The sequence below is a fragment of the Ambystoma mexicanum genome, chromosome 1q (assembly GCF_040938575.1).
Source record: "Ambystoma mexicanum isolate Mex_15411 chromosome 1q, UKY_AmexF1_1, whole genome shotgun sequence".
Lineage (NCBI taxonomy): Eukaryota > Metazoa > Chordata > Amphibia > Caudata > Ambystomatidae > Ambystoma > Ambystoma mexicanum.
In genome coordinates, this window is record NC_090922.1 from 1,504,803,178 (window position 1) to 1,504,828,531 (window position 25,354).

Consider the following 25,354-nt stretch of genomic DNA (forward strand, 5'->3'; position numbering starts at 1 on the left):
CAACCAGCAGCCAGCACACCACCAGCAGCCAGCACACCAAGGGGCAACCAGCGGCCAGCACACCAAGGGGCAACCAGCGGCCAGCACACCCAGGGGCAACCAGCAGCCAGCACACCCGGGGAAACAAGCGCCCATCACACCCGGGGCAACCAGCGGCCAGCACACCCGGAGGCTACCAGCGGCCAGCACACCCGGGGGAAACCAGCAGCCAGCACACCCGGGGGAAACCAGCGGCCAGCACACCCGTGTGCAATCAGCAGCCAGCACACCCGAGGGCTACCAGCGCCCAGCTCACCCGGGGGAAACCAGCGGCCAGCACACCTGGGGGAAACCCAGCGGCCAGCACACCTGGGGGAAACCCAGCGGCCAGCACACCTGGGGGAAACCCAGCGGCAGGCACACCTGGGGGAAACCCAGCGGCCAGCACACCCGGGGGCAACCAGCGGCCAGCACACCCGGGGGCAACCAGCACCCAGCACACCCGGGGGCAACCAGCGTCCAGCACACCCGGGGGCAACCAGCGTCCAGCACACCCGGGGGCAACCAGCGTCCAGCAAACCCGGGGGCAACCAGCGGACAGCACACCCGGGGGCTACCAGCGGACAGCACACCCGGGGGCTACCAGCACCCAGCACACCCGGGGCAACCAGCAGCCAGCACACCCAGGGGCAACCAGCAGCCAGCACATCCAGGGGCAACCAGCAGCCAGCACACCCAGGGGCAATCAGCAGCCAGCACACAACCAGCAGCCAGCACACACGGGGCAACCAGAGGGCAGCACACCCGGAGGCTAGCAGCACCCATCACACCCGGGGGCTAGCAGCGCCCATCACACCCGGGGCAGCAAGTGCCCATCACACCCGGGGAAACAAGCACCCATCACACCCGGGGGAAACAGCGCCCATCACACCCGGGGGGGCTAGCAGCGCCCAGCACACCCGGGGCAACTAGCAGCCTGCACACCCAGGGGCAACCAGCAGCCTGCACACCCAGGGGCAACCAGCAGCCAGCACACCCGGGGGCAACCAGCAGCCAGCACACCCAGGGGCTACCAGCAGCCAGCACACCCAGGGGCAACCAGCGGCCAGCACACCCGGGGGCAACCAGCGGCCAGCACACCCGGGGGCAACCAGCGGCCAGCACACCCGGGGGCAACCAGCGGCCAGCACACCCGGGGGCAACCAGCGGCCAGCACACCCGGGGGCAACCAGCGGCCTGCACACCCAGGGGCCACCAGCAGCCAGCACACCACCAGCAGCCAGCACACACGGGGCAACCAGAGGGCAGCACACCCGGAGGCTAGCAGCGCCCATCACACCCGAGGTCTAGCAGCGCCATCACACCCGGGGAAACAAGCGCCCATCACACCCGGGGCAACCAGCGGCCAGCACACCCGGAGGCTACCAGCGGCCAGCACACCCGGGGAAACACCCGGGGGAAACCAGCATCCATCTAACCCGGGGCAACAAGCGGCCAGCACAACCAGGGGCTACCAGCGGCCAGCACACCCAGGGGAAACCAGCAGCCAGCATACCCTTGTGCAACCAGCGGCCAGCACACTCGTGTGCAACCAGCAGCCAGAACACCCGAGGGCTACCTGTGCCCAGCACACCCAGGGGGAAACCAGCGGCCAGCACAACCAGGGGGAAACCAGCGGCCAGCACAACCAGGGGGAAAACCAGCGGCCAGCACAACCAGGGGGAAACCCAGCGGCCAGCACACCCAGGGGTAACCAGCAGCCAGCACAGCCGGGGGCAACCAGCGGCCAGCACAGCCGGGGGCTACCAGCAGGCAGCACACCCAGGGGCTACCAGCGGCCAGACCACCCGGGGGAAACCAGCAGCCAGCACACCCGGGGGAAACCAGCAGCCAGCACACCCGGGGAAACACCAGGGGGAAACCGGCACCCATCTAACCCGGGGCAACAAGCAGCCAGCACACCCGGGGGTTACCAGCGGCCAGCACACCCTTGTGCAACCAGCGGCCAGCACACTCTTGTGCAACCAGCAGCCAGCACACTCTTGGGCAACCAGCGGCCAGCACACCACCAGCGGCCAGCACCCCGGGGTAACCAGAGCCCAGCACACCCGGGGGCTACCAGCACCCAGCACACCCGGGGGCTACCAGCACCCAGCACACCCGGGGGCTACCAGCACCCAGCACACCCGGGGGCTACCAGCACCCAGCACACCCGGGGGATAGCAGCACCCAGCACACCCGGGGGATAGCAGCACCCAGCACACCCGGGGGATAGCAGCACCCAGCACACCCGGGGGATACCAGCACCCAGCACACGCAGGGGCAACCAGCGTCCAGCACACCTGGGGGCAACCCAGCGGCCAGCACAACCGGGGGCTAGCAAAGCCAAGCACACCTGGGGTTACCAGCGACCAGCACACCCGGGGGCTACCAGCGACCAGCACACCCGGGGGCTACCAGCGACCAGCACACCCGGGGGCTACCAGCGACCAGCACACCCGGGGGCTACCAGCGACCAGCACACCCGGGGGCTACCAGCGACCAGCACACCCGGGGGCTACCAGCGACCAGCACACCGGGGGCTACCAGCGACCAGCACACCCGGGGGCTACCAGCGCCAAGCACACCCGGGGGCTACCAGCGGACAGCACACCCAGGGGCTACCAGCGGTCAGAACACCCGGGGCTACCAGCGGCCAGCACACCCGGGGGATACCAGCGGCCAACACACCCGGGGGATACCAGCGGCCAGCACACCCGGGGCTACCAGCGGCTAGCACACCCAGGGCTACCAGAAGCCTGCACACCCGGGGCTAGCAGCAGCCAACACACCCGGGGCATCCAGCGGCCAGAGCCCAGTACACCTAGGGCTATCAGCGCCAGGCATACAAGGGGCTAAAAGCGCCCAGTACACCCGGGTCTACAAGCGCCCAGCATACCCGGGGGCTAGCAGCGGCCAGCACATCCAGGGGCAACCAGCGCCCAGCACATCCGGGGGCTACCAGTGCCCAGCACACCCGGAGGCTACCAGTGGCCAGCACACCTGGGGGAAACCAGCACCCATCTAACCGGGGGCAACAAGCGGCCAGCACACCCGGGGGCTACCAGCGGCCAGCACACCCGGGGGAAACCAGTGGCCAGTACACCCTTGTGCAACCAGCAGCCAGCACACTCGTGTGCAACCAGCAGCCAGCACACCCGAGGGCTACCAGCGCCCAGCACACCCAGGGGAAACCAGCAGCCAGCACAACCGGGGGCAACCAGCGGCCAGCACACCACCAGCGGCCAGCACCCCGGGGTAACCAGAGCCCAGCACACCCGGGGACTACCAGCACACAGCACACCCGGGGGCTAACAGCACACCCGAGGGCAACCAGCAGCCAGCACACCTAGGGGCAACCAGCGGCCAGCACAACCGGGGGCTAGCAGCGGCCAGCACAACCGGGGGCTAGCAGTGCCAAGCACACCTGTGGTTACCAGCGACCAGCACACCCCGGGGCTACCAGGGGCCAGCACACCCAGGGGAAACCAGCGGCCAGCACACCCAGGGGAAACCAGCGGCCAGCACACCCGGGGGCTACTAGCGTCCAGCACACCTGGGGGCTAGCAGCGGCCAGCACAACCGGGGGCTAGCAGGGGCCAGCACACCCGGGGGCTAGCAGCGGCCAGCACACCCGGGGCTACCAGCAGCCTGCACACCCGGGGCTAGCAGCAGCCTGCACACCCGGGGCAAGCAGCAGCCTGCACACCCGGGGCTAGCAGCAGCCAGCACACCCTGGGCATCCAGCGGCCAGCGCCCAGCACACCCTTAGCTACCAGCGGCAGGCATACCAGGGGCTAAAAGCGCCCAGTACACCCGGGACTACCAGCGCCCAGCATACCCGGGGGCTAGCAGCGGCCAGCACATCCAGGAGCTAGCAGTGGCCAGCACACCCAGGGGCTACCAGCGGCCAGCACATCCCGGGGCAACCAGCGGCCAGCACACCCAGGGCAACCAGCAGCCAACACACCCAGGGCAACCAGCAGCCAGCACACCCAGGTCAACCAGCAGCCAGCACACCCAGGGCAACCAGCACACCCGTGGGCTATCAGCCCTAGCGCCTCCGGGGCAACCAGAGATTAGCACACCCGGGGCTACCAGTAGCCAGCACACCCGGGGCAACCAGTAGCCAGCACACCCGGGGCAACCAGTAGCCAGCACACCCAGGGCAACCAGCAGCCAGCACACCCAGGGCAACCAGCAGCCAGCACATCCAGGGCAACCAGCACACCCATGGGCTATCAGCGCCTAACCCCTCCGGGGCAACCAGAGATTAGCACACCCGGGGCTACCAGTAGCCAGCACACCCGGGGCAACCAGTAGCCAGCACACCCGGGGCAACCAACAGCCAGCACACTCGGGGCAACCAACAGCCAGCACACCCGGGGCAACCAGTACCCAGCACACCCGGGGCTACCAGCGCCCAGCACACCCGGGGATACCAGTTCCCAGCACACCCAGGACTACCAGCGCCCAGCACATCCAGGGCTACCAGTGCCCAGCACACCTGGGGCTACCAGCACCCCCGGGGCACTCAGACCCTAGCACACTTGGGGCCAGCAGCGCCTAGCACACGTGGGCCTACCAGCGCCTAGCACACCTGCGGGCTACCAGCGGCTAGCACACCCGGGATTAGCATTGTCCCCTGGGGCTACCAGCGCCCAGCACATCCAGGGCTAGCAGCGGTGAGCACACCCGGGGCTACAAGTGCCCAGCACAGCCAGGGCTACCAGCACCCTGGGGCAACCAGAGCCTAGCACCTCCCGGGGCTACTAACGCCCAGCATACCCAGGGCTACCAGCACAACCGGGTCACCCAAGGCTACCAGCGCCCAGTACATGCAGGGGTACCAGCGCCATCGGGGCAACCAGCACCCAACACACCCAGGACTACCAGCGCCCAGCACACCCAGGGCTATGAGCACAATGGGGTAATCAGAGCCTAGCAAAGCCGGGGCTACCAGCACCCCCAGGGAACCCAGAGCCTAGCACAACCGGGGCCAGCAGCGCCTAGCACACCTGGGGGCTACCTGCAGCCAGCACACCCGGGGGCTACCAGCGGCCAGCACATCCAAGGCTAGCAGCGGTCAACACACCTGGGGCTAGCAGCGGCCAGCACAGCCAGGGCTACCAGCACCATGGGGCAACCAGAGCCTAGCACACCCGGGGCTATCAGCACACCCGGGGCACCCAGCACATGCAGGGCTACCAGCGCCCAGTACAACGGGGGCTACCAGCACACCCGGGACACCCAGTACACACAGGGTACCAGCGCCCAGCACACCCAGGACTACCAGCGCCCCAGGGGCTACCAGTAGCCAGCACACCCAGTAGGCTGACGAGGCAGATTACCCCATTTAGACGGAACTCTCACTAGGGGAATTTTAGGAAGGGAGTTAGGAATAAGGGATTAGAAAAGTTTACAAATGAACAACAGATTTTTCGAATAATTAAATAGGGGTCCACTTTGGGATATGGTGTCCCTGTCCAGTTAATAAGATAAGAACTCAGGGTGTAGCCCGTCTCCTGTTACCAGCAACTTTATTTTACAGGTGCAGTGCCCCTCCCTATCCAGCTGGCCTGGGGGGCAGGGGTGGTCGTTCCCCTGGAGAGTGTCCATGGACGGGGATAGGGACTGCGCAGTCCCTGGCCCAGGCTGAGGCAGGCAATTGGGGGTACAGTCATAATTGGGAATTATGAAATGAGTGGACCCTCTGGCAACTCCTGGAACAGACCAAGATGGCCGGAGGGTGGGGGGGCACAATAGGTGGATGTTATCCCATGTGCCTCCGCACAAGCTTGGAGGTGCAGGTACAATGCAGGGCTCTTATGGTAACAACGCTATCGTTGAGTCACCGATGTTCATTTCTCATGGACTGTATTAATAATGAGAGAAAGTATGGGTAGTTCCTCTTTCTGGAATCCTTACCTCACGGCACTCATTGCCAGTTTTATTGAAGGTTACTGAATGTGCCGACCAATGAGATTGCTTGGAATCTGGACAGTATCTGTCAGTACAATTCCATGTTCCAAGGAGGCTCATTGCAATCCGCACCGCTCCTTCCTTTGTCCATATTTTAGTTTGAGCCATTAGGTGGTGCTTTTGCACCACCTACAAGGCCAGAAACATTGGCAGGAGGAGAGCTAGAGATGGGATGGGAGGAGCCTGTAGATGTTGGTTGGCTTCTTCTCGGGAAGATAGCTCAGAGGCAATGTGCTCACCTTGGAAGCAAGACGACGCAGAGCAACACAGGTTTGATCCACGGGTCCACACTTAGAAACCTCTGGGTATTAAGCACGATATAAATAACCAATTAAAATTACAATAACACACTGAGGGAGCCATTCCCACACACTACCTTCACCTATCGGCTATTACGAGGTTGCCTATGTTATTTGTAAGAAGTCCTCTGGAAGGGAATGGCTTAATTGCAGCTGTAAATCAGTTTCTGGCTTAATAAAACTGTCTTAACTAAGCGGGACTTCAGCTATTGGCTTATATGTGGTATGTAAAAGCAAGCATTGGCAAAGCCAGTGGTTTTGGCATTTGGATAGGCTTTAGGTAAGCTTTCGACAGGCATTGCTATCATGTGCCCTGCTACTGGAGGCAGGCGTGGTCGTTCCCTTGGGATCTGTCCCCAGACTGGTATAGGGAAGCTCACTGTCTCCAGAGCTCTGGTTCTCTCTAGGCTGGACTTCTGCAAAAGCCTCTTCCTAAATCTGCCCGCTTCTACTATTCGCCCTCTGCAACTCATCCAGAACAGGAATGCGAGACTTGCCCTTGGCCTCAAGCCCAGGGATCGTATCACTCCAGGACTGAAATCTCTGCATTGGCTCCCGGTAGCGGCGAGGATTAAGTTCAACATTGTCCACAAGGCATTCTGGGGGCTGGGGCCTCAATACCTTCAACTCTTTCTTCGTGAATATCTTCCTTCTCAAACTCTTCGCTCATCCACTTCCAACTCTCTCAGGGTCAGTGTCTTCTCCAAGCAACAAGTTGGTGGTAGATCTCTTTCTTCTACTGGGGCCTCTCTCTACAACAGCCTTCCTGCCCCCCTAAAACTTGAGGAAAACCATCTCTGGTTCCGGAAGCACCTCAAAACCTTTTCCATTGCTTCTGCTTTTCTCCTCCTCTCACCTGCAGATCTCATGGCTGAAACTAAAACTGCACTGGACACCTGGCCACCCTCTGGTCTCGGGCCCAGGTCCCCTCCCCCACCAGTCACACTCTGGCACTGACTTCCGGCCGACCCCCGCACTTGGGGACTGTTTCTGTATCCAGTCAGTCCCACTTCCAGCACTTGACACCCGATGTCTGCACTTACCCTTGCACTAGCCACCAGCTGGCTGTACCTTTTCCTATTGTTATTTATCTACTATCCCATGTACTGCACTGTCCTCTCCCCCTTCCCCCGCACTTTCCTCTTCCCCCTTCCCATGCACGTGCACGATCTGAATGATACCTGGCCTAGTAGGATTGTTGTCTCTGCCTTCCCACTGTTCCCCTCCCTAGCCTTGTCGTGGTCGTGCTCTGAAACACTTGTGTATAGGCGCGTTCTAAATGCCATTTCATATCCTACTCGAACCATTTCCCAGCTGTTGCCATCTTATGGCCAGGTAGTGCCAGTATGGCAATGCCTGGCAAATGCCTATCCTACACCTACACGAAAACCAAAGCTGTTGGCCTCGCCAGTGCTCGTTTATATTTATAAAGCTGCTTGTGCTCGCCCGCGGCCGCGCCTCCACCGCTCTGCGCCTGAGCCACTATGATAAGAGAAAAGGGCCACTTTCTTGAACGTTCTCTTCTTTTTTCTTTGACAACCTTTGGGGATTGGGCACCGAATGAAAACATCCCCCAAATGAAGACATTGTGGACTCGTCTTGTGTGCTCATGGCAATATCACAGCGCGGCTTCAGGATTGGCCTAGATGCCAGGCCATTATGATCTTGTAAAGCCCACAGCCAGGGGTAATTCTATCAACCTGGGAAGGGGTCTGCCAGGCTCTTATGCAAGTCTATGCACAAAGGACGAGCATACTCGTCGTTGAAACTTATGAAAGGGAAACAAGTCTATTTACTTGCAACTAGAAATAACTTGTGACCGTGCGCTGGGTATCTCTGGGGCAAATTACCATGTGCAGAAAATATCCGAAGGCCGGCTTTCAACACCACTAATTTCTTGGTAAATTAAGCGGAGGCTGAGTCTCTTTGATCACTCGCCCGTGGGGGTTGGAGTCAGGCTCGGTGTTTGCAATTAAGTAGCTCTTGTTTTCTGAATGGTTTTAATCGTCCCCTGGCTTGAATCCCGCGCGCGCGTCTGCGTGTGCGTGTGTGTGTGGTGTAACAGGATCGCATTGTAAGGCAGGTGCGATGTTGCAGTGCCATGCAAGGGCGTGGCAGGATTGAATATCTCCGTTACTCCTGAATACTACAAACAAGACGTCCATACATATCACATGTCAAAGGGCCCCTCTGATGTGTGGCCAGCAAGCCCAGCATGGGATCTACGCCAGCCCCCCTCTGCACCCGCCGGACCTCTCCCAATTCAATGTTGGATATTTCAGCTTTTCAATACAGCCCACTGCTGCGATTTGCTTTAATTGATTTATTTGTACATTTGTAAAGCGCACACAGCCCGAAGGCATCTGGGTGCTGAGACTAAAGAAGAGGGTTACACGTGTTGACACTTTGCTTCGTTACATTTGCACAGCGGGGATACAGTACATCACACATTCAGAGCGTGTAAGGTGGCAGAGTTCAGCTTAGATTGACTTTAGGTGACTTGGAGCAAAGTTTGAGAGAATACATGTGCACAGTAGGAACACAAGTACGTTACACATTTCACGTTTACCAAGTGACTTAGAAGCAAAGGATAATAACAGTTATGTGTGCCTGGGGTTTGTCATGGTGGTGGCAGGGGCATCACTGAGGGTGCTGTTAGTACATTTTAATGTTCACACTGGCTGCACACATACTGAGAGCCCCCAAGCACTGTATTCTACCCTACTCTCTCAACTGACCTGCACTGCGGTCTCCAAGGGCGTTCAACCCACAAGCGCCTTGAGATCATACCAATGATATATAGAGCGCTATATAAATGCCAAGTAGCATAACATTCCTGCTGAAGACCAATCGATCATGGCGGTTCGCACAGCGCTGCTGTGCATCTCTCCGAAGCATGGCATTTTCTGTGACCCATTCCCCAGAAGAGCTGTGTCTGGCCTCATCATAAGTCTTTATCTGGAAATACAGATAAATGCGGCTGCGGCTGCGGCAGACACTTGAACTTGGGCGACCCACATGTGTCGCCCGGCAGCCGTCTCTCGTCAGCGGCGCCCAGGGCCACACAATTCGAGTTTCAGGATATTAAAAATTGCGACCCGAAGGCATCACTCCGAGAGCCGAAGTACCCCCGCAGAGGACCTCCCTCCAGCCTGCGTAGCCGAGTCATCCATCAAGGGTCCCGCCAGCACGAGACCACCACCCTACACACGGCATGCGGTGCAAGGGAGGGGGTTGCCAACATGGCACGTCTGCTGCAGTAAAGGACAGAACCACTGTATAAACAAAACCTCCGTTCAAAAAAGAGAATCCAAATAGTACAGAGAAATCTAGAGTACTGCAGGGAGGGAGGTGTCTCTGAACCTGGAACACCTCCAAGAAACCCGGAGTGCTCGTCCTCAGTAGTGCGTACTCTACCAAGGGTCGGCGTGTGCTGCTGATAACACGTGTTCACACACACATTAGACGCATCATATCAGAGGCACAGACGATAGTCGTGCCAGTGTAAGTGATGACTGCAGATCACAAGAGATGCCAAAGCGTTTCGCACATGGGCGCTTCATCAGGGCCAAATCTACTGATTATTCTAATGAAGAGAAAAGGAAAGATCCGAGATGCGTGTCAACGATGAAAGCGACCACAGCTCAGAGGGCGAATACATAGGGTCGAAAGAAAGACGCGCATCCACTCTCACTAAATACAAAAAGAACAAGACAGATACAAGATGCTGAGTTCCAAGGGGAGAGCATACGTGTGGGGGAGTAAAGCAACGGCACCCAATATCCAACTGGAAAGACCACACACCTGCCCTGCTGCAATATAACAGGGCTCAGTTTCAGCTTCACCGGCTCCCGAATATCCACTCACTGGTTCCCTGGAAGGCCCCATTCCCAAGAGTGGAACCCCAGATTCCAGGTCTGGCACCCGCAACCAGCTCAACTTACCATGAAGGCATTTAATGACTAGGCGCAGGGGGTGCAAAAAGTGGGCATGTGACTGCCCAGGGGGCACAAGAAACAGGACCAGTGTCTGCCACTATGAGGAATCTGCAATGAATGGCCAGTGGGCCCAGGAACCCGAGCTGGACCTGGTGGATGCAAGGGTGGCCGGGTGCATGGATCTGGTGAATGCAAGGGCGGCTGGGTGCATGGATCTCGTGAATGGAAGGGCGGCAGGATGCCTGGATCTGGTGAATGGAAGGGCGGCAGGGTGCATGGATCTGGTGAATGCAAGGGCGGCAGGGAGCATGGATCTGGTGAATGGAAGGGCGGTCAGGTGCATGGATCTCGTGAATGGAAGGGTGGTCAGGTGCATGGATCTGGTGCATGGAAGGGCGGCAGGGTGCATGGATCTGGTGAATGGAAGGGTGGCCGGGTGCATGGATCTGGTGAATGGAAGGGCGGCAGGGAGCATGGATCTGGTGAATGCAAGGGTGGCAGGGTGCATGGATCTGGTGAATGGAAGGGTGGCAGGGTGCATGGATCTAGTGGATGGAAGGGTGGCAGGGTGCATGGATCTGGTGAATGGAAGGGTGGCAGGGTGCATGGACTTGGTGGATGCAAGGGTGGCCGGGTGCATGGATCTGGTGGATGGAAGGGTGGCAGGGTGCATGGATCTGGTGAAAGGAAGGGTGGCAGGGTGCATGGATCTGGTGAATGCAAGGGTGGCAGGGTGCATGGATCTGGTGAATGCAAGGGTGGCAGGGTGCATGGATCTGGTGAAAGGAAGGGCGGCCGGGTGCATGGATCTGGTGAATGCAAGGGTGGCTGGGTGCATGGATCTGGTGAATGCAAGGGTGGCCGGGTGCATGGATCTGGTGAATGCAAGGGTGGCCGGGTGCATGGATCTGGTAGATGGAAGGGTGGCAGGGTGCATGGATCTGGTGAAAGGAAGGGTGGCAGGGTGCATGGACCTGGTGGATGCAAGGGTGGCCGGGTGCATGGATCTGGTGGATGGAAGGGTGGCCGGGTGCATGGATCTGTTGGATGGAAGGGTGGCAGGGTGCATGGATCTGGTGGATGCAAGGGTGGCAGGGTGCATGGACCTGGTGGATGCAAGGGTGGCCGGGTGCATGGATCTGGTGGATGGAAGGGTGGCAGGGTGCATGGATGTGGTGAAAGGAAGGGCGGACGGGTGCATGGATCTGGTGGATGGAAGGGTGGCAGGGTGCATGGATCTGGTGGATGGAAGGGTGGCCGGGTGCATGGATCTAGTGGATGGAAGGGTGGCAGGGTGCATGGATCTGGTGGATGGAAGGGCGGCCGGGTGCATGGATCTGGTGAATGCAAGGGTGGCCGGGTGCATGGATCTGGTGGATGCAAGGGTGGCCGGGTGCATGGATCTGGTGAATGCAAGGGTGGCAGGGTGCATGGATCTGGTGAATGCAAGGGTGGTCAGGTGCATGGATCTGGTGAATGCAAGGGTGGCCAGGTGCATGGATCTGCTGGATGGAAGGGTGGCAGGGTGCATGGATCTGGTGGATGGAAGGGTGGCCGGGTGCATGGATCTAGTGGATGGAAGGGTGGCAGGGTGCATGGATCTGGTGGATGGAAGGGTGGCAGGGTGCATGGATCTGGTGGATGGAAGGGCGGCCGGGTGCATGGATCTGGTGAATGCAAGGGTGGCCGGGTGCATGGATCTGGTGAATGCAAGGGTGGCCGGGTGCATGGATCTGGTGGATGGAAGGGTGGCAGGGTGCATGGATCTGGTGGATGGAAGGGTGGCCGGGTGCATGGATCTGGTGGATGGAAGGGTGGCAGGGTGCATGGATCTGGTGGATGGAAGGGCGGCCGGGTGCATGGATCTGGTGAATGCAAGGGTGGCTGGGTGCATGGATCTGGTGAATGCAAGGGTGGCCGGGTGCATGGATCTGGTGAATGCAAGGGCGGTCAGGTGCATGGATCTGGTGAATGGAAGGGCGGCAAAGTGCATGGATCTGGTGAATGCAAGGGCGGCCGGGTGCATGGATCTGGTGAAAGGAAGGGTGGCAGGGTGCATGGATCTGGTGAATGCAAGGGTGGCAGGGTGGATGGATCTGGTGAATGGAAGGGCGGCAGGGAGCATGGATCTGGTGAATGGAAGGGCGGCAGGGTGCATGGATCTGGTGAATGGAAGGGCGGCTGGGTGCATGGATCTGGTGAATGCAAGGGCGGCCGGGTGCATGGATCTGGTGAATGCAAGGGCGGCCGGGTGCATGGATCTGGTGAATGCAAGGGCGGCCGGGTGCATACATCTGGTGAATGGAAGGGTGGCAGTGTGCATGGATCTGGTGGATGGAAGGGTGGCAGGGTGCATGGATCTGGTGGATGCAAGGGCGGCCGGGTGCATGGATCTGGTGAATGGAAGGGCGGCTGGGTGCATGGATCTGGTGAATGCAAGGGTGGCCGGGTGCATGGATCTGGTGAATGCAAGGGCGGCCGGGTGCATGGATCTGGTGAATGGAAGGGCGGCCGGGTGCATGGATCTGGTGAAAGGAAGGGTGGCAGGGTGCATGGATCTGGTGAATGCAAGGGTGGCAGGGTGCATGGATCTGGTGAATGCAAGGGCGGCAGGGAGCATGGATCTGGTGAATGCAAGGGCGGCGGGGTGCATGGATCTGGTGAATGCAAGGGTGGCCGGGTGTATGGATCTGGTGAATGCAAGGGAGGCAGGGAGCATGGATCTGATGAACGGAAGGGAGGCAGGGTGCATGGATCTCGTGAATGGAAGGGCGGCAGGGTACATGGATCTCGTGAATATACGGGTGGCAGGGTGCATGGATCTGGTGAATGGACGGGTGGCAGGGTGCCTGGATCTCGTGAATGTAAGGGCGGCAGGGTGCATGGATCTCGTGAATGTAAGGGCGGCAGGGTGCATGGATCTCCTGAATGTAAGGGCGGCAGGGTGCAAGGATCTCGTGAATGGAAGGGCGGCAGGGTGCATGGATCTGGTGGATGAAGGGTGGCAGGGTGCATGGATCTGGTGGATGGAAGGGTGGCAAGGTGCATGGATCTGGTGAATGGAAGGGCAGCACGGTGCATGGATCTGGTGGATGGAAGGGCGGCACAGTGCATGGATCTGGTGGATGAAGGGTGGCAGGGTGCATGGATCAGGTGGATGGAAGGGTGGCTGGGTGCATGGATCTGGTGGATGCAAGGGTGGCTGGGTGCATGGATCTGGTGGATGCAAGGGTGGCTGGGTGCATGGATCTGGTGGATGCAAGGGTGGCTGGGTGCATGGATCTGTTGAATGCAAGGGTGGCAGGGTGCATGGATCTGGTCGAAGGGTGGCAGGGTGCATGGATCTGGTGAATGCAAGGGTGGCCGGGTGCATTGATCTGGTGGATGCAAGGGTGGCAGGGTGCAGGGCTCACCGATGCCACAGCGTGCTGGTGCCCAGTACGGCCGCTCCCATAGGCAAACAGTAGAACCTGCATTCTCATCCCATGTGTATGGTCCACCAGATGGCCAAGGTCATGACCTGGTCAAGGGCTGAGTCCAGATCTGAAGGTGGAACACCAGCCGCTGCTTAGGTCCTCGGCTCCACGCCATTCACAAAGCCGCCTCTACTGCACGGGCCCGAGACAGACAGACAGGCGGACTCTGAAGTGTGTGGCCTGACCTCTGTGCATGTACACAGAGGTCAGGCCCCACTGGGACGCGATGCAGTGCACGCCACGGCGCGTATGAAATGACCCAGAGGACTTAGGGACAGAAAGAGGGAGAGGGTCCTGCAAGAGGCTGTACTACGACCCGACTACTGCCCTGTCTGACAGCACAAACTATCCTGCGCCCAATTCCGGCGGCCGAGAGTCGGCTTCATTCAAATGCCCCAACAGGGGACTCCGACGTGTTCAGCTTTGGTTTCTTTAAGTTCCTTTACTTTTCATCTTTTTTCAAATGGGAGGTTGCGCCCTATACCCCATACCTAGCGAAGTAGGGGTTTTGATACTGAGTGAATTTAGGTCGGTCGACCTACAGCAGTCTCATAAAAGGGCAATTCGCAACTAAAAGTCGCCTTTTGGGCCAGGCGCCGTTTACAGGCATGAAGAGCGGCAGACCAGTGGTGGCGTGCATTAAGCCCGCGTCAGAGCCTTAACTGGCAACATGGGCGGTAGCTCGCAAGCTGCTACTCCCATGGAGCGAGTCAAGCTGCGAGGTATCACCCTTGCCCAACCTATTGATGACCCCACACACAGCTCTCTTCCTCAATCTAGATCGGCCTTCAGCTTTTACATGTGGATAAACAGAACATCATTGCTCAGATAAAGAGCTAAAAGAAAACCCCGACAGAATCAAAAAGAAAATAGAAGATCTGGACTGGATCACGACCATAGAAAATGCTACCGGAAACAAACTGTTAAACCATCTTCCGCCTACCTTCAACAAGGCAAAAAAACCATTACAGTACTGCGCCAAGTTTCCCGAAAAAGGACTGAGAATCGTGATTATGAGAGCAAGGCTCAACCTCCTGCCCACCAGAGAGATTATTGCCATTAGAGGAGGCGGAGGGGATAAACATTGTAGACTATGTAAAAAGCACGATTCCACAGAAACACTGAAACACTTGGTGATGGAATGCGTGAGCACAAAGGAATCAAGAAATCTGTACCTCCCTGCGCTCGATGACAATTTATGGATATTTCAAACAGACGATCTGTGGAACAGACTGATCTCCGTTGAAAACAAAAAGTGGTCGCAAGCCTTTGCTAAACTCATCGACCGGGTGTTTGACCAAATTAGACGGCAAGACCTCAAAGATGGTCTGCCACAGTAGTAGGCTTGTGGTTAGTGGAGGAGTCCTGCTCAAGGTGACCAGGCTAGGTACGGGATGCAAAGCAGCATGACCCATTTCCATTGCAATTGCTATCAAGGGACACCTGCACTTCATACTACTGTAAAATTTTTTGACAAAACTTGGTCTTTACCGAGTAAAGTTCAAATAAATAAAAAAAAAAAATCATTTTCCATTATCATCAGTTCTCTACTGCTACCTGTTTCTCATCTCTGCACTTTCCAGGATAAATTCTCTACTGCTACCTGTTTCTCATCTCTGCACTTTCCAGGATAAGTTCTCTGCTGCTACCTGTTTATCATCTCTGCACTTTCCAGGATAAGTTCTCTGCTGCTACCTGTTTCTCATCTCTGCACTTTCCAGGATGTGTTCTCTACTGCTACCTGTTTCTCATCTCTGCACTTTCCAGGATAACTTCTCTACTGCTACCTGTTTCTCATCTCTGCACTTTCCAGGATAGGTTCTCTACTGCTACCTGTTTATCATCTCTGCACTTTCCAGGATAAGTTCTCTGCTGCTACCAGTTTCTCATCTCTGCACTTTCCAGGATTTGTTCTCTGCTGCTACCTGTTTCTCATCTCTGCACTTTCCAGGATAAGTTCTCTACTGCTACCTGTTTCTCATCTTTGCACTTTCCAGGATAAGTTCTCTACTGCTACCTGTTTCTCATCTCTGCACTTTCAGGATAAGTTCTCTACTGCTACCGGTTTCTCATCTCTGCACTTTCCAGGATAAGTTCTCTGCTGCTACCTGTTTCTCATCTCTGCACTTTCCAGGATAAGTTCTCTGCTGCTACCTGTTTCTCATCTCTGCACTTTCCAGGATAAGTTCTCTGCTGCTACCTGTTTCTCATCTCTGCACTTTCCAGGATGTGTTCTCTACTGCTACCTGTTTCTCATCTCTGCACTTTCCAGGATTTGTTCTCTGATGCTACCTGTTTCTCATCTCTGCACTTTCCAGGATAACTTCTCTACTGCTAGCTGTTTATCATCTCTGCACTTTCCAGGATATGTTCTTTGCTGCTACCTGTTTCTCATCTCTGCACTTTCCAGGATTTGTTCTCTACTGCTACCCGTTTCTCATCTCTGCACTTTCCAGGATAACTTGTCTACTACTACCTGTTTCTCATCTCTGCACTTTCTTGGATAAGTTCTCTACTGCTACCTGTTTCTCATCTCTGCACATTCCGGGATTTGTTCTCTACTGTTACCTGTTTCTCATCTCTGCACTTTCCAGGATAACTTATCTACAGCTATCTGTTTCTCATCACTGCACTTTCTTGGATAAGTTCTCTACTGCTACCTGTTTCTCATCTCTGCACTTTCCAGGATAACTTCTCTACTGCTACCTGTTTCTCATCTCTGCACTTTCTTGGATAAGTTCTCTACTGCTACCCGTTTCTCATCTCTGACTTTCTAGGATAAGTTCTCTGCTGATACCTGTTTCTCATCTCTGCACTTTCTTGGATAAGCTCTCTGCTGCTACCTGTTTCTCATCTCTGCACTTTCCAGGATAAGTTCTCTGCTGCTACCTGTTTCTCATCTCTGCACTTTCCTGGATAAGTTCTCTACTGCTACCTGTTTCTCATCTCTGCACTTTCTTGGATAATGTCTCTACTGCTACCTGTTTCTCATCTCTGCACTTTCCAGGATAGGTTCTCTGCTGCTACCGGTTTCTCATCTCTGCACTTTCCAGGATAACTTCTCATCTCTGCACTTTCTTGGATAAGTTCTCTACTGCTACCTGTTTCTCATCTCTGCACTTTCTTGGATAAGTTCTCTACTGCTACCTGTTTCTCATCTCTGCACTTTCAAGGATAAGTTCTCTGCTGCTACCTGTTTCTCATCTCTGCACTTTCCAGGATTTGTCTCTACTGCTACCTGTTTCTCATATCTGCACTTTCTTGGATAAGTTCTCTACTGCTACCTGTTTCTCATCTCTGCACTTTCAAGGATAAGTTCTCTGCTGCTACCTGTTTCTCATCTCTGCACTTTCCAGGATTTGTTCTCTACTGCTACCTGTTTCTCATCTCTGCACTTTCTTGGATAAGTTCTCTACTGCTACCTGTTTCTCATCTCTGCACTTTCCAGGATAGGTTCTCTACTGCTACCTGTTTCTCAGCTCTTCACTTTCTTGGATAAGTTCTCTACTGCTACCTGTTTCTCATCTCTGCACTTTCCAGGATACGTTCTCTGCTGCTACCTGTTTCTCATCTCTGCACTTTCCAGGATAAGTTCTCTGCTGCTACCTGTTTCTCATCTCTGCACTTTCCAGGATAAGTTCTCTACTGCTACCTGTTTCTCATCTCTGCACTTTCCAGGATAAGTTCTCCGCTGATACCCGTTTCTCATCTCTGCACTTTCCAGGATAAGTTTTCTACTGCTACCTGTTTCTCATCTCTTCACTTTCTTGGATAAGTTCTCTACTGCTACCTGTTTCTCATCTCTGCACTTTCCAGGATAAGTTCTCTACTGCTACCTGGTTCTCATCTCTGCACTTTCCAGGATAGGTTCTCCACTGCTACCTGTTTCTCATCTCTGCACTTTCCAGGATAAGTTCTCTACTGCTATCTGTTTCTCATCTCTGCACTTTCCAGGATACGTTCACTACTGCTACCTGTTTCTCATCTCTGCACTTTCCAGGATAAGTTCTCTACTGCTACCTGTTTCTCATCTCTGCACTTTCCAGGATAGGTTCTCTACTGCAACCCGTTTCTCATCTCTGCACTTTCCAGGATAGGTTCTGCACTGCTACCTGTTTCTCATCTCTTCACTTTCTTGGATACGTTCTCTACTGCTACCTGTTTCTCATCTCTGCACTTTCCAGGATAACTTCTCTACTGCTAGCTGTTTATCATCTCTGCACTTTCCAGGATATGTTCTCTGCTGCTACCTGTTTCTCATCTCTGCACTTTCCAGGATTTGTTCTCTACTGCTACCCGTTTCTCATCTCTGCACTTTCCAGGATAACTTGTCTACTACTACCTGTTTCTCATCTCTGCACTTTCTTGGATAAGTTCTCTACTGCTACCTGTTTCTCATCTCTGCACATTCCGGGATTTGTTCTCTACTGTTACCTGTTTCTCATCTCTGCACTTTCCAGGATAACTTATCTACAGCTATCTGTTTCTCATCACTGCACTTTCTTGGATAAGTTCTCTACTGCTACCTGCTTCTCATCTCTGCACTTTCCAGGATAAGTTCTCCGCTGCTACCTGTTTCTCATCTCTGCACTTTCCAGGATAACTTCTCTACTGCTACCTGTTTCTCATCTCTGCACTTTCTTGGATAAGTTCTCTACTGCTACCCGTTTCTCATCTCTGACTTTCTAGGATAAGTTCTCTGCTGATACCTGTTTCTCATCTCTGCACTTTCTTGGATAAGCTCTCTGCTGCTACCTGTTTCTCATCTCTGCACTTTCCAGGATAAGTTCTCTGCTGCTACCTGTTTCTCATCTCTGCACTTTCCTGGATAAGTTCTCTACTGCTACCTGTTTCTCATCTCTGCACTTTCTTGGATAATGTCTCTACTGCTACCTGTTTCTCATCTCTGCACTTTCCAGGATAGGTTCTCTGCTGCTACCGGTTTCTCATCTCTGCACTTTCCAGGATAACTTCTCATCTCTGCACTTTCTTGGATAAGTTCTCTACTGCTACCTGTTTCTCATCTCTGCACTTTCTTGGATAAGTTCTCTACTGCTACCTGTTTCTCATCTCTGCACTTTCAAGGATAAGTTCTCTGCTGCTACCTGTTTCTCATCTCTGCACTTTCCAGGATTTGTCTCTACTGCTACCTGTTTCTCATATCTGCACTTTCTTGGATAAGTTCTCTACTGCTACCTGTTTCTCATCTCTGCACTTTCAAGGATAAGTTCTCTGCTGCTACCTGTTTCTCATCTCTGCACTTTCCAGGATTTGTTCTCTACTGCTACCTGTTTCTCATCTCTGCACTTTCCAGGATAAGTTCTCTACTGCTACCTGTTTCTCATCTCTGCACTTTCCAGGATACGTTCTCTGCTGCTACCTGTTTCTCATCTCTGCACTTTCCAGGATAAGTTCTCTGCTGCTACCTGTTTCTCATCTCTGCACTTTCCAGGATAAGTTCTCTACTGCTACCTGTTTCTCATCTCTGCACTTTCCAGGATAAGTTCTCCGCTGATACCCGTTTCTCATCTCTGCACTTTCCAGGATAAGTTTTCTACTGCTACCTGTTTCTCATCTCTTCACTTTCTTGGATAAGTTCTCTACTGCTACCTGTTTCTCATCTCTGCACTTTCCAGGATAAGTTCTCTACTGCTACCTGGTTCTCATCTCTGCACTTTCCAGGATAGGTTCTCCACTGCTACCTGTTTCTCATCTCTGCACTTTCCAGGATAAGTTCTCTACTGCTATCTGTTTCTCATCTCTGCACTTTCCAGGATACGTTCACTACTGCTACCTGTTTCTCATCTCTGCACTTTCCAGGATAAGTTCTCTACTGCTACCTGTTTCTCATCTCTGCACTTTCCAGGATAGGTTCTCTACTGCAACCCGTTTCTCATCTCTGCACTTTCCAGGATAGGTTCTGCACTGCTACCTGTTTCTCATCTCTTCACTTTCTTGGATAAGTTCTCTACTGCTACCTGTTTCTCATCTCTGCACTTTCCAGGATAAGTTCTCCGCTGATACCCGTTTCTCATCTCTGCACTTTCCAGGATAAGTTCTCCACAGATACCTGTTTCTCATCTCTGCACTTTCCAGGATAAGTTTTCTACTGCTACCGGTTTCTCATCTCTGCACTTTACAGGATAAGTTCTCTACTGCTACCTGTTTCTCATCTCTGCAATTTCCAGGATAAGTTCTCCGCTGCTACCTGTTTCTCATCTCTGCACTTTCCAGGATTTGTTCTCTACTGCTACCTGTTTCTCATCTCTCCACTTTCCAGGATAACTTCTCTACTGCTACCTGTTTCTCATCTCTGCACTTTCCAGGATAACTTCTCTACTGCTACCTGTTTCTCATCTCTGCACTTTCTTGAATAAGTTCTCTACTGCTACCCGTTTCTCATCTCTGCACTTTCCAGGATAAGTTCTCAGCTGCTACCCGTTTCTCATCTCTGCACTTTCCAGGATAACTTCTCTACTGCTACCTGGTTCTCATCTCTGCAATTCCAAGGATACCTTCTCTACTGCTACCTGTTTCTCATCTCTGCACTTTCTTGGATAAGTTCTCTACTGCTACCTGTTTCTCATCTCTGCACTTTCCAGGATAAGATCTCTACTGCTACCTGTTTCTCATCTCTGCACTTTCGAGGATAAGTTCTCTGCTGCTACCTGTTTCTCATCTCTGCACTTTCCAGGATTTGTTCTCTACTGCTACCTGTTTCTCATCTCTGCACTTTCCAGGATAACTTCTCTACTGCTACCTGTTTCTCATCTCTGCACTTTCTTGAATAAGTTCTCTACTGCTACCTGTTTCTCATCTCTGCACTTTTCAGGATAAGTTCTCAGCTGCTACCCGTTTCTCATCTCTGCACTTTCCAGGATAACTTCTCTACTGCTACCTGGTTCTCATCTCTGCACTTTCTTGGATAAGTTCTCTACTGCTACCTGTTTCTCATCTCTGCAATTCCAAGGATAAGTTCTCTGCTGCTACCCGTTTCTCATCTCTGCACTTTCTTGGATAAGTTCTCTGCTGCTACCCGATTCTCATCTCTGCAATTTCCAGGATAAGTTCTCTGCTGCTACCTGTTTCTCATCTCTGCACTTTCTTGGATAACTTCTCTACTGCTACCTGTTTCTCATCTCTGCACTTTCTTGGATAACTTCTCTACTGCTACCTGTTTCTCATCTCTGCACTTTCTTGGATAAGTTCTCTACTGCTACCTGTTTCTCATCTCTGCACTTTCCAGGATAAGATCTCTGCTGCTACCTGTTTCTCATCTCTGCACTTTCCAGGATTTCTTCTCTACTGCTACCTGTTTCTCATCTCTGCACTTTCCAGGATAACCTCTCTACTGCTACCTGTTTCTCATCTCTGTACTTTCTTGGATAAGTTCTCTACTGCTACCTGTTTGTCATCTCTGAACTTTCCAGGATAAATTCTCCACTGCTACCTGTTTCTAATCTCTGCACTTTCCAGGATAACTTCTCTACTGCTACCTGTTTCTCATCTCTGCACATTTCTGGGATAAGTTCTCTACTGCTACCTGTTTCTCATCTCTGCACTTTCCAGGAGAAGTTCTCTGTTGCTACCTGTTTCTCATCTCTGCACTTTCCAGGATAACTTCTCTACTGCTACCGGTTTCTCATCTCTGCACATTTCTGGGATAAGTTCTCTACTGCTACCTGTTTCTCATCTCTGCACTTTCCGGGATAACTTCTTTACTGCTACCCGTTTCTCATCTCTGCACTTTCTTGGATAAGTTCTCTACTGCTACCTGTTTCTCATCTCTGCACTTTCCAGGATAAGTTCTCCGCTGCTACCTGTTTCTCATCTTTGCACTTCCCAGGATATGTTCTCTGCTGCTACCTGTTTCTCATCTCTGCACTTTCTTGGATAAGTTCTCTGCTGCTACCTGTTTCTCATCTCTGCACTTTCTGGATAAGTTCTCTGCTGCTACCTGTTTCTCATCTCTGCACTTTCTTGGATGAGTTCTGTACTGCTACCTGTTTCTCATATCTGCACTTTCCAGGATAAGTTCTCTGCTGCCACCTGATTCTCATCTCTGCACTTTCTTGGATAGCTTGTCTACTGCTACCTGTTTCTCATCTCTGCACTTTCTTGGATAAGTTCTCTACTGCTACCTGTTTCTCATCTCTGCACTTTGCAGGATAAGTTCTCCGATGCTACCTGTTTCTCATCTCTGCACTTTCCAGGATAGCTTCTCTGCTGCTACCTGTTTCTCATCTCCACACTTTCCAGGATTTGTTCTCTACTGCTACCTGTTTCTCATCTCTGCACTTTCCAGGATAACTTCTCTACTGCTACCTGTTTCTCATCTCTGCACTTTCTTGAATAAGTTCTCTACTGCTACCTGTTTCTCATCTCTGCACTTTCCAGGATACGTTCTCAGCTGCTACCCGTTTCTCATCTCTGCACTTTCCAGGATAACTTCTCTACTGCTACCTGGTTCTCATCTCTGCACTTTCTTGGATAAGTTCTCTACTGCTACCTGTTTCTCATCTCTGCACTTCCAAGGATAAGTTCTCTGCTGCTACCGGTTTCTCATCTCTGCACTTTTTTAGATAAGTTCTCTGCTGCTACCTGATTCTCATCTCTGCAATTTCCAGGATAAGTTCTCTGCTGCTACCGGTTTCTCATCTCTGCACTTTCTTGGATAACTTCTCTACTGCTACCTGTTTCTCATCTCTGCACTTTCTTGGATAACTTCTCTACTGCTACCTGTTTCTCATCTCTGCACTTTCTTGGATAAGTTCTCTACTGCTACCTGTTTCTCGTCTCTGAACTTTCCAGGATATGTTCTCAGCTGCTACCTGTTTCTCATCTCTGCACTTTCCAGGATTTGTTCTCTACTGCTACCTGTTTCTCATCTCTGCACTTTCTTGGATAAGTTCTCTACTGCTACCTGTTTCTCATCTCTGCACTTTCCAGGATAAGATCTCTGCTGCTACCTGTTTCTCATCTCTGCACTTTCCAGGATAACTTCTCTACTGCTACCTGTTTCTCATCTCTGCACATTTCTGGGATAAGTTCTCTACTGCTACCTGTTTCTCATCCCTGCACTTTCCAGGAGAAGTTCTCTGTTGCTACCTGTTTCTCATCTCTGCACTTTCCAGGATAACCTCTCTACTGCTACCTGTTTCTCATCTCTGTACTTTCTTGGATAAGTTCTCTACTGCTACCTGTTTGTCATCTCTGAACTTTCCAGGATAAATTCTCCACTGCTACCTGTTTCTCATCTCTGCACTTTCCAGGATAACTTCTCTACTGCTACCGGTTTCTCATCTCTGCACATTTCTGGGATAAGTTCTCTACTGCTACCTGTTTCTCATCTCTGCACTTTCCAGGATAACCTCTTTACTGCTACCTGTTTCTCATCTCTGCACTTTCTTGGATAAGTTCTCTACTGCTACCTGTTTCTCATCTCTGCACTTTCCAGGATAAGTTCTCCGCTGCTACCTGTTTCTCATCTTTGCACTTCCCAGGATATGTTCTCTGCTGCTACCTGTTTCTCATCTCTGCACTTTCTTGGATAAGTTCTCTACTGCTACCTGTTTCTCGTCTCTGAACTTTCCAGGATATGTTCTCAGCTGCTACCTGTTTCTCATCTCTGCACTTTCCAGGATTTGTTCTCTACTGCTACCTGTTTCTCATCTCTGCACTTTCTTGGATAAGTTCTCTACTGCTACCTGTTTCTCATCTCTGCACTTTCCAGGATAAGCTCTCTGCTGCTACCTGTTTCTCATCTCTGCACTTTCCAGGATAACTTCTCTACTGCTACCTGTTTCTCATCTCTGCACATTTCTGGGATAAGTTCTCTACTGCTACCTGTTTCTCATCCCTGCACTTTCCAGGAGAAGTTCTCTGTTGCTACCTGTTTCTCATCTCTGCACTTTCCAGGATAACCTCTCTACTGCTACCTGTTTCTCATCTCTGTACTTTCTTGGATAAGTTCTCTACTGCTACCTGTTTGTCATCTCTGAACTTTCCAGGATAAATTCTCCACTGCTACCTGTTTCTCATCTCTGCACTTTCCAGGATAACTTCTCTACTGCTACCGGTTTCTCATCTCTGCACATTTCTGGGATAAGTTCTCTACTGCTACCTGTTTCTCATCTCTGCACTTTCCAGGATAACCTCTTTACTGCTACCTGTTTCTCATCTCTGCACTTTCTTGGATAAGTTCTCTACTGCTACCTGTTTCTCATCTCTGCACTTTCCAGGATAAGTTCTCCGCTGCTACCTGTTTCTCATCTTTGCACTTCCCAGGATATGTTCTCTGCTGCTACCTGTTTCTCATCTCTGCACTTTCTTGGATAAGTTCTCTGCTGCTACCTGTTTCTCATCTCTGCACTTTCCAGGATAAGTTCTCTGCTGCTACCTGTTTCTCATCTCTGCACTTTCTTGGATGAGTTCTGTACTGCTACCTGTTTCTCATATCTGCACTTTCCAGGATAAGTTCTCTGCTGCCACCTGATTCTCATCTCTGCACTTTCTTGGATAGCTTGTCTACTGCTACCTGTTTCTCATCTCTGCACTTTCTTGGATAAGTTCTCTACTGCTACCTGTTTCTCATCTCTGCACTTTACAGGATAAGTTCTCCGATGCTACCTGTTTCTCATCTCTGCACTTTCCAGGATAGCTTCTCTACTGCTACCTGTTTCTCATCTCTGCACTTTCTTGGATAAGTTCTCTACTGCTACCTGTTTCTCATCTCTGCACTTTCCAGGATAGGTTCTCTGCTGCTACCAGTTTCTCATCTCTGCACTTTCCAGGATTTGTTCTCTACTGCTACCCGTTTCTCATCTCTGCACTTTCCAGGATAACTTCTCTACTGCTACCTGTTTCTCATCTCTGAATTTTTTGGATACGTTCTCTACTGCTACCTGTGTCTCATCTCTGCACTTTCCAGGATAATTTCTCTACTGCTACCTGTTTCTCATCTCTGCACTTTCCAGGATAAGTTCTCTACTGCTACCTGTTTCTCATCTCTGCACTTTCCAGGATAAATTATCTACTGCTACCTGTTTCTCATCTTTGCACTTTCCAGGATAAGTTCTCTACTGCTACCTGTTTCTCATCTCTGCACTTTCCAGGATAAATTCTCTACTGCTACCTGTTTCTCATCTTTGCACTTCCCAGGATATGTTCTCTGCTGCTACCTGTTTCTCATCTCTGCACTTTCCAGGATTTGTTCTCTACTGCTACCTGTTTCTCATCTCTGCACTTTCCAGGATAAATTATCTACTGCTACCTGTTTCTCATCTTTGCACTTTCCAGGATAAGTTCTCTACTGCTACCTGTTTATCATCTCTGCACTTTCCAGGATAAATTCTCTACTGCAACCTGTTTCTCATCTTTGCACTTCCCAGGATATGTTCTCTGCTGCTACCCGTTTCTCATCTCTGCACTTTCCAGGGTTTGTTCTCTACTGCTACCGGTTTCTCATCTCTGCACTTTCCAGGATAACTTCTCTACTGCTACCTGTTTCTCATCTCTGATTTTTTTGGATAAGTTCTCTACTGCTACCTGTTTCTCATCTCTGCACTTTCCAGGATAAGTTCTCTACTGCTACCTGTTTCTCATCTCTGCACTTTCCAGGATAAATTATCTACTGCTACCT

At 52.7% G+C, this 25,354-nt stretch overlaps 1 protein-coding gene across 4 annotated transcripts in view; it reads right to left on the reverse strand.

Annotated features, from left to right (window-relative positions):
• The window catches only part of ST3GAL3 (ST3 beta-galactoside alpha-2,3-sialyltransferase 3), a 1,489,309-nt gene that overhangs the window by 107,573 nt on the left and 1,356,382 nt on the right, over positions 1–25,354 (reverse strand). The window lies entirely within an intron of this gene.